Below are 12,264 nucleotides of genomic sequence, written 5' to 3'. Positions count from 1 at the left end.
TGTACATAGCAAGAGTGCTTGGATGGAGAGAGTAACAAAAGCATAACACCTAGTTAGATAGGCATGGAAAAATACTTCAAAAAGAGAGAGAAATTAAGCTATTGACAATAGTTGAGGACCAGATTTGCATGGAGCTGGTCCCCCCTGCAAAAGGCTTTGTATTATAGGTTTCCCTCATCAAGGAAGAGACATTTTACAATACAATACTTTGTGTTCCTTCAATAAATTGCTGGTGCAATGAAGATGGAAGCTTCAAGCACCAAGCTTACACTTGAAAACACAACATCAATTCCATCATGGTCTCACACCCAAGACCTCACACACCTTCGAAGATGGTGAGAGCTAGCAGGGTATAAGAGTAGATCGAGAGGAAGAAGGAGTATTCTTATGAGAAAGAAGTATGTCTCCTCACATAATCACTCTTAATAGGTTCGCATATCTTAGTAATTAGCATGGTAGAGGAGATGAGCATGCATTGGAGCTTGGCTCTTGGTTGGATTTACATCACAAAGCCAAAAGTTGTTGGTGTAGGCCTCCCTTATCACAAGCTTGGAGTAGATGATGAGCTATCCATTGAAGCTTGAGAAGGAGATAGTCTTCTTTACTTCACACGTCAAATTGTGTGTGTGTGTGTGTGTGTGTGTGTGTGTGTGTGTGTGTGTGTGTGTGTGTGTGTGTGTGTGTGTGTGTGTGTGTGTGTGTGTGTGTGTGTGTGTGTGATGATGCCTTGCAAAAATCAGCCCCCTCTCTCTCTTGGTTGACCCCTCTTGCTATTTGCTCATGCTGGCATCATATTGGTCCCTGCAAAGCATAGCCAATGACAATTAAGAAGCATAAGTGATAGCCTTGTGACATGTGTCCCCCTTTCCCCTTTTGTGAGATATTTAGGTATTTAAATAATGAAATTAAACTCTCGTTGAACCTCTTAGTCTTCAGACCAATAGGACTTTGGCAAGCCATTGGGCTGCTGAATGCTCATTGGACCCCTTGCGAGACTGTCCAATAGTCCTAGAGAGCTTAATTTCTATTGGTTTTTTTATCAAGTTTTTTTAAATGAATTAAACTAAATTTACTCTAGCCTAATTCTCATTGGTCCACCTCTATGGCCATCCAATAGGATTTGAGTGCACCTTGGGGGCAGCTGGGCTAGGAAGCTGACATGTGTCCACTATGCCCTTTGTGTAAAGGGAGCTTGGGAGAGTGTGTGTGTGTGTGTTTCTCTCTCATCCCCTACTAATACGGCTTGCCCCCTCCTAGATAGGGATGTGGGAAGACCTTTTAGTCTTCCCCATGACCTTCCAATTCCCCCACACTTTGGCCATTGGACATTACCTTTGAATTTTGGAACCTTAACATTTTGTAAGTCTTAATGGGCTGAAACTTAGGGTCTTTGAAACCGATTGATGCACATTGCTCTTTTGCAGATCCCCCCCCCTTTGGATCCCTATTTTCTCTCCTTTGGATACCTATTGTGATTGGTCTACCAGCCTAGCCAATATTCTAGCTTTTCTCCCTTGGTACTTCCCCATATTAAATTATCAGTTTAACATGAGAAAATAATTTAGGAGAATTAGATATTAGTTATTATGACAATTTTGGTCTCAATTTCCACTATAAACATTATGACACATGCAATTTTGTCCTTTCGTGCAAAATTTTGATCGGTGCAATTTTTTGCAAAACAGGTGTCTTGTAGTCTTCTTTGGGTTGTGCTATATAGCATGTGTCAATTCTATTTTGTTTTTCCTCTTTCCATGTAGTTTTCACATTAGGTACAGTCACTCACAATGGGTAACAACAACACAAATGTTTTCAAGATGTTTGTTGTTGAGGATAAATTGGACGAGGATAACTACCCAGTGTGGGCTTACATGATGAAATATGTGTCAAAGGGCGTTTGGAATGTTCTGTAGGGCATTGATGTGTGTCTCCCTTCTATGGATACATGCTTTGTTGAGAAAGTTGCAGGTTCTGGTAGGTCTGTTGTTGCTAGAGTTGTTTTGCCTATGGCTGGGGAGTCTCATTGGGATGTTAGAGATGCACAAGCTCATGCATTGATTTTATTATCTATGAAGCACATTTTACTCCCCATATTCGCTCGGAAAAATCAATAAAATAGGCCTGGGATATTCTGGTTGGTCTTTATGTAAGTCGTAATAAGGCTAAAATTGCATTGCTGCGCCATAAAGAGCTCAAGTCAAAGATTATGCAAGAGGAAGATGACATGGATACTTTCCTTGCTAGTATCAAGGATAGTAATGAGAAACTCATTTCTACAAATGAAGTCATTTATGACAGTTAACTTGTGCAAACGGTTCTCGATGCATTGCCAGATTCTTACCAAACTTTTGCTAGTCCTCGGAGACTTATGACCCAAGAAAACCCTCAAGCTATCAAGTGTGATGCATTATGCACATTGTTGTTGCAAGAGTCACTTTTCAAAAAGAATTAGGCTAAACAACGTGCAATTGAACAGGCTTTTGTTGCTACTCAAAGAAAAGGTGGTAATAGCAATGTAGCCATTTCTCATTGTTAAAAAGTGGTGATTTTGTGCAAGTTTGACTTCTGAAATTTGTTGTGAGCACATTCGCATGTTGTACACATCAAGGGGCGTTTGGGGTAGGAACATAACTTCATTCTGACCAGATAGAAATCATATGTGTATGATGTCTTAGAGGCTAGATTTGGGGTCAAAGGACACATTTGAGTACACCCTTGTGATCTATAGGATTTAGGAAGCAAATAGGCAAAACTTCATTGAATTTATTTTTGGGCTTGTAAAGGCCAAGAGATGGATCAAGGCAAAGTGAATGCTTGAATTAATCATATCTAGCACAAAAAGTGTTGAAATTGAGTTTTGAAAGCTGATGTACTTAGGGAATCAAGTCCTTATATACATTTTTTTGGTTGGGATTAACCCTCTAGTTATATCAATCAACATTGTAGAGTACTTAAGTGAGAATCACTAATTTGACAAAGAATTGCAAAGTCAAAAGTTTTGTACAAATAGCCAGAATCAAGGATCCTGCAAGTTGGTGATCATTTTGGAGTGCAACGTACTTTACAAGTTGGGAAAGCGGTCTGAAAGGAAGCCAGAGCAAGGAGCAACTGCAAGCAGATTTCTAAGATAAGAGGTTTGGGTTGATAGTTGTTTGTGTGAAAGATTTTAAGAATTTGAGATCCAGGTTGGTGTCTTTAGAGAGACCAAAAAGCACGAGGAGATCAAGTTAGTTTAGTGTTGATAGAAGAAAATTTAAACCAAGAAAGGATAGATCCGTTAGCTCCAATCATAAAAGAGGGCAATGATACTAACACCTCTTTGGATGAATCATATCAGTGGATGGCTAACCAACAACTTGGAGGTTTCCAACATCAAGGGACTATGGGAGGTAGAACCTCCCAAAAACCCTTAAACATACCAAAATACATGGCAATCTTCCTACAAGGAACAAACACCCACGGAGCCCTAGTGTATGTGGATGTTCGAGGACGTCAATGCATTTGTATTGAAGAACAAACATTTAGAGGGTTAGATGTATTTTTTGTAAATGATGATGGTGATATGTTCCATGATGAGGAAGGAAACCATTACCTCATTGTCAAAGACCTAGTAAATTACAATCGGTACGGAGACAATGTAGCAAAAGGCGAGATGGTTATGGAGACCCAAAAATTTCCTTCTAAACTCACTCTTTCTGGAGCCTTCTACATTCATGAAAAAAGAGTGGTGAGAGTGGCTACAATTCACAAAAATATTGGGGTTTACAAGCATGAGGAGGGGAGAGTCACCTCTTACTACCATTGCATGGAGCCCCATGTGAATGAATTAAGCAAAGCCAAAGTCTTGTACTTGTTTTCATATGATTCTGCAACTGGAACCCATATCATTTTTGTTAATAAGTACGGACGAGAATACGAGCTAGTTCACCCAGAAGATGTAGGGAGAGTGAAAACACCAGAACTATTGGCACAGGCTTCTGAAGAGAATCAAAAGCCCATAGAAACCCCTAGCAAGGCTACAAATCCCTTCTCAGATGATTATGATACCACATTGCAATCAAAAACACATCCATTTCCTACCCTCAGAACTCACAAGCCTCACCACTATCATTTCAAGCTTGACATGGCTTGAGCAGTTTGCAACACCAAACCTAAACGCAAAAGGGGGTGTATATTAGTCCATGTCATGGCTAGAAGCAGCACCAAAACCACCACTCCATGAACAATACCAAGAGAAGAGTAGAACAAGAACGTCAAATTGAGAACAAAGAAGCACACTAAGAATGAGAATGAGAAGAAAGGGTCTGAGCAGAGGAATGACCACTTGTTAGAACAATTAGGAATTACGGATTAGGAGCACCCCTAGGGGAGGAACACATACCGTATCCTAGTCTAGAAAGAGCTCATAGAGGAGGAATGGGGGATCCTATGCTTAGATTGATGGATCATTGTAGGATCAGACCATCTGAAGTCCAAAATGGGTTAACCAATATATTCCAAAAATAGGGACCCAAGGGATCACATGGCAGCATTTGTGTGCGTAATTAGACCTGAGGAAGTCCTAGAGTTTCCCACACAGTTCGCAAGATTTCGCTTAACTCTAGAGGAGGATGCTGCCACCTAATTTGATTCCGTTGAACGTAGAGATTTGAGTCAATGGAGGAGGTATTTGATGAGTTTATCGATGAATTCTCTCAAAGAGGGATAGCTCACAATACGGTATTGCAAATCCATAAGTTCAAGCAAAAAGAGTGGGAATCAATTCCAAAAGCGGCCTTAAGGTTGAAATGCTACGTAAAATTCTACCATGTGAAAGAGTTACTGATGCAATCTAGACTCATGTTGATATTCATCCAAGGACTGAGGAATGCGGACCTTCAGAAGGATCTACATATGAAGAAGAGCACAACTCTAAACGAGTTGACCAAACAAGCTCTATATCTAGTAGACAATTGTGATTTCTACAAGGAGGTGACTAGAAAGACTTAGATGATGATTCACAACATAGTGGATCTAAGTCCACAAAATCAACACAAAAGAGCGAGGCAGCTGTAAGTCAGGAGCAACTTATTCAAGAAGTGCTCAAAAGGATAAGCTTGTTTGCTAAGCCCTAGGCTAAGTGGTGTGCCATCAAATAGAAATGGACAAATCATGTGATGAAAGAGTGTTAATACTTACAACAAGAGATATGTGAGAGAGAAAAAATATGCCCCAGCAGCCCAGGTAGCACCTCCTCAAGTACCACCAATGCCTAGGTATACAACCGAGAATTTGCCAAGACCAGTAGGGGTTGAACGGCCCAACCAATTTTGGGGCAACAACCACCTCTCCTAGGAGAAATACCGGTAGGCATTAGGTATGGACCCATTGTAGAAGAACTAGAGGAACAAGTCTTAGTGCATGTGCTCCTATATTATGAGGAGCCAAGTGGATATATGGCAAGTTTAGCATATTATCCACCCAAAGAGTCAAACGTGCCTGAACCTTGGAGCATGATTGGGAATGTTGGACCACCAACAATATCTCATGCTATAGGAGAAGGCATATACATCTTAGATAAGAGTACATTGTTGTTCAATGCCAATGGCATCTTAGTAGTACAAAGGCCTACCTATCAACAGAGAGCGACTCCACGAGCACCGCAACAACCATTAGGACCGTGCTACAAGTTTGGTGGTGACCACCTTATGAAAGATTGTCCTTATACAAAGATCATTAGAGTGAATGTATAATTCCCAGATTGTGGCATCACTTATTTGTTTAGTGACTGCCCAAAAAACCCAAATAAAATAGTGAAAACAAATTTGCACATGTTAGAGGCAATCCTGTTAAGTAGTGGTTTTGAAAATGAAATAGTGATACCAATACATGCTGTCACAAGAGTGCAAGCTCAAAAAGGAATGGAAGAACCAATAATTGAGGAACCTAGAACAGGTGTGCCTAGTTTTGACTGAAAAAGTCAACACAACACTTGGAAATCTAGGAAAGCATGCATGAAAGCTAGGAAGGAACAATAACAAACTTCCTTAGTAGACGAGTTGAAACAAACCAAGGAAAAACTGAGAAAACTAGAAGAAGTAGGCAAAAAGGAAAAGGAAACCTTTGAGGTAGCGCCAATACCATATATAGTTGGAAAACCCAAAAGTGAAAGTTTGAGAGGATCCGTACTAGTTGAAAAAGTGAATGAACCTCTAGAATCACTTTTGAAAGCTTATGAGGCACGACTTAGGAATAAACAGATCTAGGAACAAAGATGGATGATATACCCATACACTGAGTTGAAAAAGCTTGGAGATGTGTTAGAATATGATCCAATTAGCCAAATCTTTGTTGGCACCATCGGCAAGAAAACTAGAGGTTTAGATGGAGTTTCAAGCTCCAACACCAGTGGTCCACCAAGACGCAAGCTTGGAGAGATAACTGAGAGTCCCAAAGCTAAATTAGAACCCTTGAAGTTAATAAAAAACCCAAGATTAGTGATGAATACCATAGATCAGGCATCTGATGGTTGCCATCCTATCATACCCGAGACATACAAAGAAAATGATGGCTTAGATGAACTTTGGAAACAAATACAAAAAACAAATGAGGCAAATGAGTCAAGTGAGAGAGTAAACCAGACCAGTAAAGGGAGGGATGTTTTTCTTCCTCTTATTGAGGAATTTGAGGCAGGATCTCAACAAAATTTAGATATTTGCTCATATTGGGGGGATAAAGGACGCGTTAGATCTTTGGATAGCTAGCCCCAATCTCTGAGAACCTTACCCTCTTACATGGGAGATTATGAAGCAAAGTCTTATGTGAAGGATGTCACATCACAAAGATTCTCCTGAAAAAAGGTGGTGGGCTCTAAAGGATTGATAGACATATTGTATACACATGTGACTTGCACCATTATGTTGGTTGAGCTTCTCCGAGTACGACCAAACATGTGGGTGACAGTCAAAAAATGCTTAGAAAAGTTTGGTGTAAGAGATCCAACTTCATAGATATAAGAAGGGATCAGAGAGCTAGAGAAGTCTCAATTAAACATGCAACCAATACCCTTAAACAAGGTAGGGGAGTATTGTGAAGGCAAGGATGGTAATACTATGCTTTTTGTTGAGTTTCACGGTGTTACAACCATGGAAATTCTTGACAGCGGAGCGGGTGTGGCCATTCCAACCAAAGAGATCTAGAAGAAATGGGGAAAACCTACCTTGAGAGCCACAAGGATGAACTTGCAATTAGGAGATGGTTATATGGAGAACTTCTTAGGAATTTTGGAGAAGGTAATTGTTACTTATTGCGGAATTGAGCATGAGCATACCTTTGCTATAGTAGATTTTGGCAAGAAGAACATCTACGACATAATACTTGGACGACCATTCATGCGACAATTGAATATGCTCCAAGACTAGGGTTATGATTATATGTACCTCACGCACATGGAACCACAACGCGCATAAACCTTAAAAACCATAGTTTCAAAGATGTGAACCAAACCCCAGTTGAGGAGTTTGATTCAGCTACATTAGCAGGGTTTGAGCTTTTAGCTTGGTTAGGTAAGCCAAAGGAGCTATGGATGTGTGAAGCCTCATGGGTGCACCTATTAGACATGCAAGTTACCATGTGAGTGCGAATGAATGGGTTATTTAATTGTCAAATTTTTAAAATTTTAATAGGATTATATTAACAGAAGGGGTTTTTAAATTGATTTTTAGAAAAAAAGACATAAGTTTTTGGAGAAAAAGGGATCATTTTATTACCTTAAACATATAAGTAAAGATTTTTTTTAATACCCTTTGAACACACATTATATGAATAGTTTCTTAAAGATGCACCTCTCGAGTGTGGACCATCTCACTATGGAAGCTTAACACTAGGTTTGTGTGACAGCAAGCCACTTTAATGGCTTTATGCCATAAATTTGTAAAAATCATCTCTCCTAAACCATACAATAAATTTCAAATTCCTCTTAAATCCACATCATGCACACATGATAATAGTTGAAAAAAAATAGAGAGAAAAAAATAGATCACTATCATGATATTTTCTTGTGAGACTTTTGAGGCAAGTTTCTCATTTTTATGCTAAAGTTTAGGTATGTGTTTGAAAATCACTTGAAATTTTTTTAAAGCACAATGATTTATCCCTTTAAAAATACCTTTATATATGTGGAACCTTTTAAAAATCACCAAGCACCATATATAGCAACACTTTGCGTGCACAATTTTTGTGAAGTTCATGTGTTGTCAAAATAAAAAGCCACTTTTGTGGATTTTTTTAACGTTTTTCATACACAAATATCTTCAAAATTAAATGCTTATACCAAACCAAACTCATTGGCCATTGCAATCATGATAATTAGAAGTTGAAAAAAAAAATCAACAAAATTTAGCACCTTTGGTTGGCTTATAAATTAGGCAAACCATATCATTGACAAATTTAAAGGGGCGAATTCACAATAATGTGTAAGTCATAATAGTGACAAATTCAAAGGCACAAATTTTCAAAAGTGTATTGCTATGTGTTAAAATGATATAATTTGAACCAATTTCAAGGGGATTTATTAAATATGGAGAGAGGAATGTGAAGCAACAACTACATTCATGAACTTGAGCATTCGATACACACATGACTCTTCAAATCCAGTAGATGGCGAAGAAACTTTGATCCAAGACTAGGGGAAATAAAATCAATGATGAGTTGAGATAAACATGGCAAGAAGATACAAGTGGAAACAATATAAATATCAGTTTCAAATGTGGCCAATGCATAATGATTGTGATCCATCCAAGGTTATTTGTTCCATGCTATTCCAAAGATCTCGTAGGTTTTCTTACCTGTGGCATTTAAAATGATTGAATGTTAGTAAAGTATACATTTAAAATTCATAAGACAAAAATATACTATGTTTTACCTGCAAAGAATTGAAAGCATCTTATGATACTCAACAAAGCAATTCCCAATGCACATGTACTTGTTGCATTCTTTTCACATGTACTTTGTCCTCCTTGCATGCCATTTCTTTGGAGCATTTTCATCCAATGTTTTCTTCCCTTCGTGCCATTTCTTCAAGCAAACTACACAATGGTGTGAGCTTACACCTTGAGTCTTCACTAATACATGGTTCCCAAGTCCTTTGCTCTCTACATCTCCAATACACCGCATTGTCCTTGTTACATATTCAGATTTATAATTGTTTTCTACACGTAATTCTTGTAGGTCCAGAAGAAATTCATGATGTGAGCTCTCTTTGTGCCAATGCTTGAAGATTATAAATGCATTAGTGTAGACAGCATCAAGCAATCCCCAAAATGCCTTATGCCACCACTTGAAGGATACCATGCTCTCCTCCACAGAATAAGAACTTGCCAAACACATTTGATAAAAAATGTCACATCTAGCTTTGTTGTCACAATGATTTGAGAGCTTCCCACTTGTCTTTTACAAGTATGGCTCCCCATTCCCCATACATTGCTAGTTGCAAAGACAGGCTTAGCATCTTGCCATGCACAAGAAAATAATCCAGTCTTTCTACAAAATGCAAACGCAGTTGTTCCACGTGGTGCATTCTTATTCACCCATACATCACTCTTAGGCCAAGTTTTGCTATTTTTGTTGACCAAAATTGGGCCAGTTCCTCCAAATCCATTATTAGACAGCCATTGGAGCAACTTGAAAGATGTAAAGCCTCTATCAAGGTAGATGTAGTGTCCTTTGTGGGGAAGCGATTTCACAAGCTCTTGGACCATGGAATATCCAAGTCCATTGCTCTTAGGCAACTTGTCATACACTATGAACTGATAGTTGTATGCTGAGCGAGCATCACACATATTGAATACTTCGATGCCAAATTTATGTGGATTTTTTGGCAAATATATCCTTATTGGATTGCGCTTGTTGCGTGTAGGGATTACACGCTCATCAATAGTAACGTCCCTTCCCATTTGATAGCTAGATTTGAAAGTTCAATTTAAAGTCTCTTCCAACTTAAGAAACTGCCAACATCTATATTCTCTGGTTCTTTTATCTGTTGGGCGACATGCATTGTCGCGTAAATGTAAGAACCCCTTGAAAGCGTTCTTTGCTCATCCATTGGTAAAACTTTGGATATGTTATAGCACCTTTTGTGTCTCCCCTCCAATAGCAATCGGTGTTTGGACACTTTTGCAAAGTTGCATCTAAGACCAACCCCAAGAATCAAAAGAGTGCATGGCGATCAATGTCTTCCCAAGGACGCATGGTTGCATGTCTTTCTCTGACCTTTCTCCTCACCTCATGTGCATATCTGTTTGTCTCTGTGATGATCTTATCTATTAGCTCCAATGGAAAAAGAGCTAGAAATAATTGAAAGGGGTTCATCCTCTTTTGTGAAACAATCAAGGGATGTGGATCAATGGCACATAGGGGAAACTTTTTGAATGTTTCATCAGGCTCGATTATAAGTCCCTTATCACTTTCCCACTCTATTGTTTCAAATGGTCGATCATCATCATTGTGCAAGTCCTTTGATTGAACTTGAACTTGAAAATCCTCCACCTCTACAAACTCAACATCAGATTTCTCATCAATTGGGTCCAAATCCTCAAGAATTGGCTCGACCACCTCCTTCCTGGGCCGTCCTCTCTTCCTAGATGAATCAGTTGTTGCTGGTTCTTCTGCTACATCCACTTCCACCTCATGGATCACATCAACAGGTGTATTGCTAACAAACACAAGTGGCAAGTTTCCTTTTACTTTGCATGGTCTCCCTCGCTTCCGCTTGAACTCTTCCATAGTAGGCGGAGATATGCTCACCATAGGAAGATCTCCCTTGTTCATGTCTAAGAGTGGAGTCACCATTACACCACTTGCTTCTACATGAGTAGCATCATCATCAGCTCGTTTTCCTTTTTCCTTTAGATCCTTTCTAGTCATGCAATGCATTTGCAATAGTGTAATATGGTCATCATGTACATCATCTTCAAGATGATGCATATACCCTTGAGCACCCACACTATCCACGATGACATTACATTCATGGCCATCACTTTGACTATTACTTTTGAGTAGATATTGTTCTACACTAGAGCGATTAAAGTGGTAAGTTGTACCATCATCTTCAAAGAAGACACCCCACAAGATTTTGTCAACATCATATTCTATGACTCTACCATGAAAAACTTTATCACGCCATGCACCTTGAGCACCCACACTATCCACGATGACATTACATTCATGGCCATCACTTTGACTATTACTTTTGAGTAGATATTGTTCTACACTAGAGCGATTAAAGTGGTAAGTTGTACCATCATCTTCAAAGAAGACACCCCACAAGCTTTTGTCAACATCATATTCTATGACTCTACCATGAAAAAATTTATCACGCCATGCACCATGAGGAAATTTTTCCTTCGCCCATTTTCCCCACCAAATGGCAGGAACCTTGAGGATTGCCCCACCGAATTCAAAGTCATAAGCTCGGGAGGAGCTACCACTTTCCATTGTTTCCCTAGTAATAACAAGAGGATTTGTGAGCTTATAAATCACAAAGTAGCTAGGAGAATTTTCACATTTATAATCTAACCCAAGTAAAAGCACCTACACTATTTGAATAAAACCTTCTAAAGGTACGCATCGACGAGAACCTTTTCCCAAGAGAGTCTTCACCCGTCTTGTCCCCTCCCGACATAGGTGTTGACCTTCAAAAGTGGGTTACTACTTGTAAAAAGTGTGGGATGGTCGAAACCTTTCCCCACTCTCTATCTTGGGAAAAGTAAGCACCCATAGTCAGTAGGATCATATCCAACAATTGTGCATTGCAAGACATGTCCGGTCAAACATGACTCACTCTAGTGACATGGTCTCTAGTTTACCCATAGGAACGTTTATTAAGATATATCCTTCTTCATATTGATTACACCATTTCAAAAAAATTCAAAGTCTTGATTTAAAAGACCATCTTTTGTTTTGTTTTATGGTCACTCTCCACGTTGAAAGATGAAGAGGCACAAGTTTTATTTAAGATGTCACAACACATCACTATCAAAAGTCACTTTTCCATTTGCTATACTTCCAAATTTAAAGATGATAAACTCTTCACTCTTGAAAAGAGAATCTATCACGTTCAAACTTCAAATATCCCATTTGGGCATTCAAGTATTTATCAGCTTTACACAAAAGTTAAGCTTCAAGAATCAAAAAGTCAAATCATAGTGTTCTTTTAATGCTTCCCATAAAGACATTTTCTAAAACATAATGAAATACAGCTTTTAGCATTTCAATCACTATCTTACC

Source organism: Adiantum capillus-veneris, chromosome 13 (genome assembly GCF_014529385.1).
Source record: "Adiantum capillus-veneris isolate H3 chromosome 13, ASM1452938v2, whole genome shotgun sequence".
Lineage (NCBI taxonomy): Eukaryota > Viridiplantae > Streptophyta > Polypodiopsida > Polypodiales > Pteridaceae > Adiantum > Adiantum capillus-veneris.
This window is presented reverse-complemented; position numbering follows the sequence as displayed.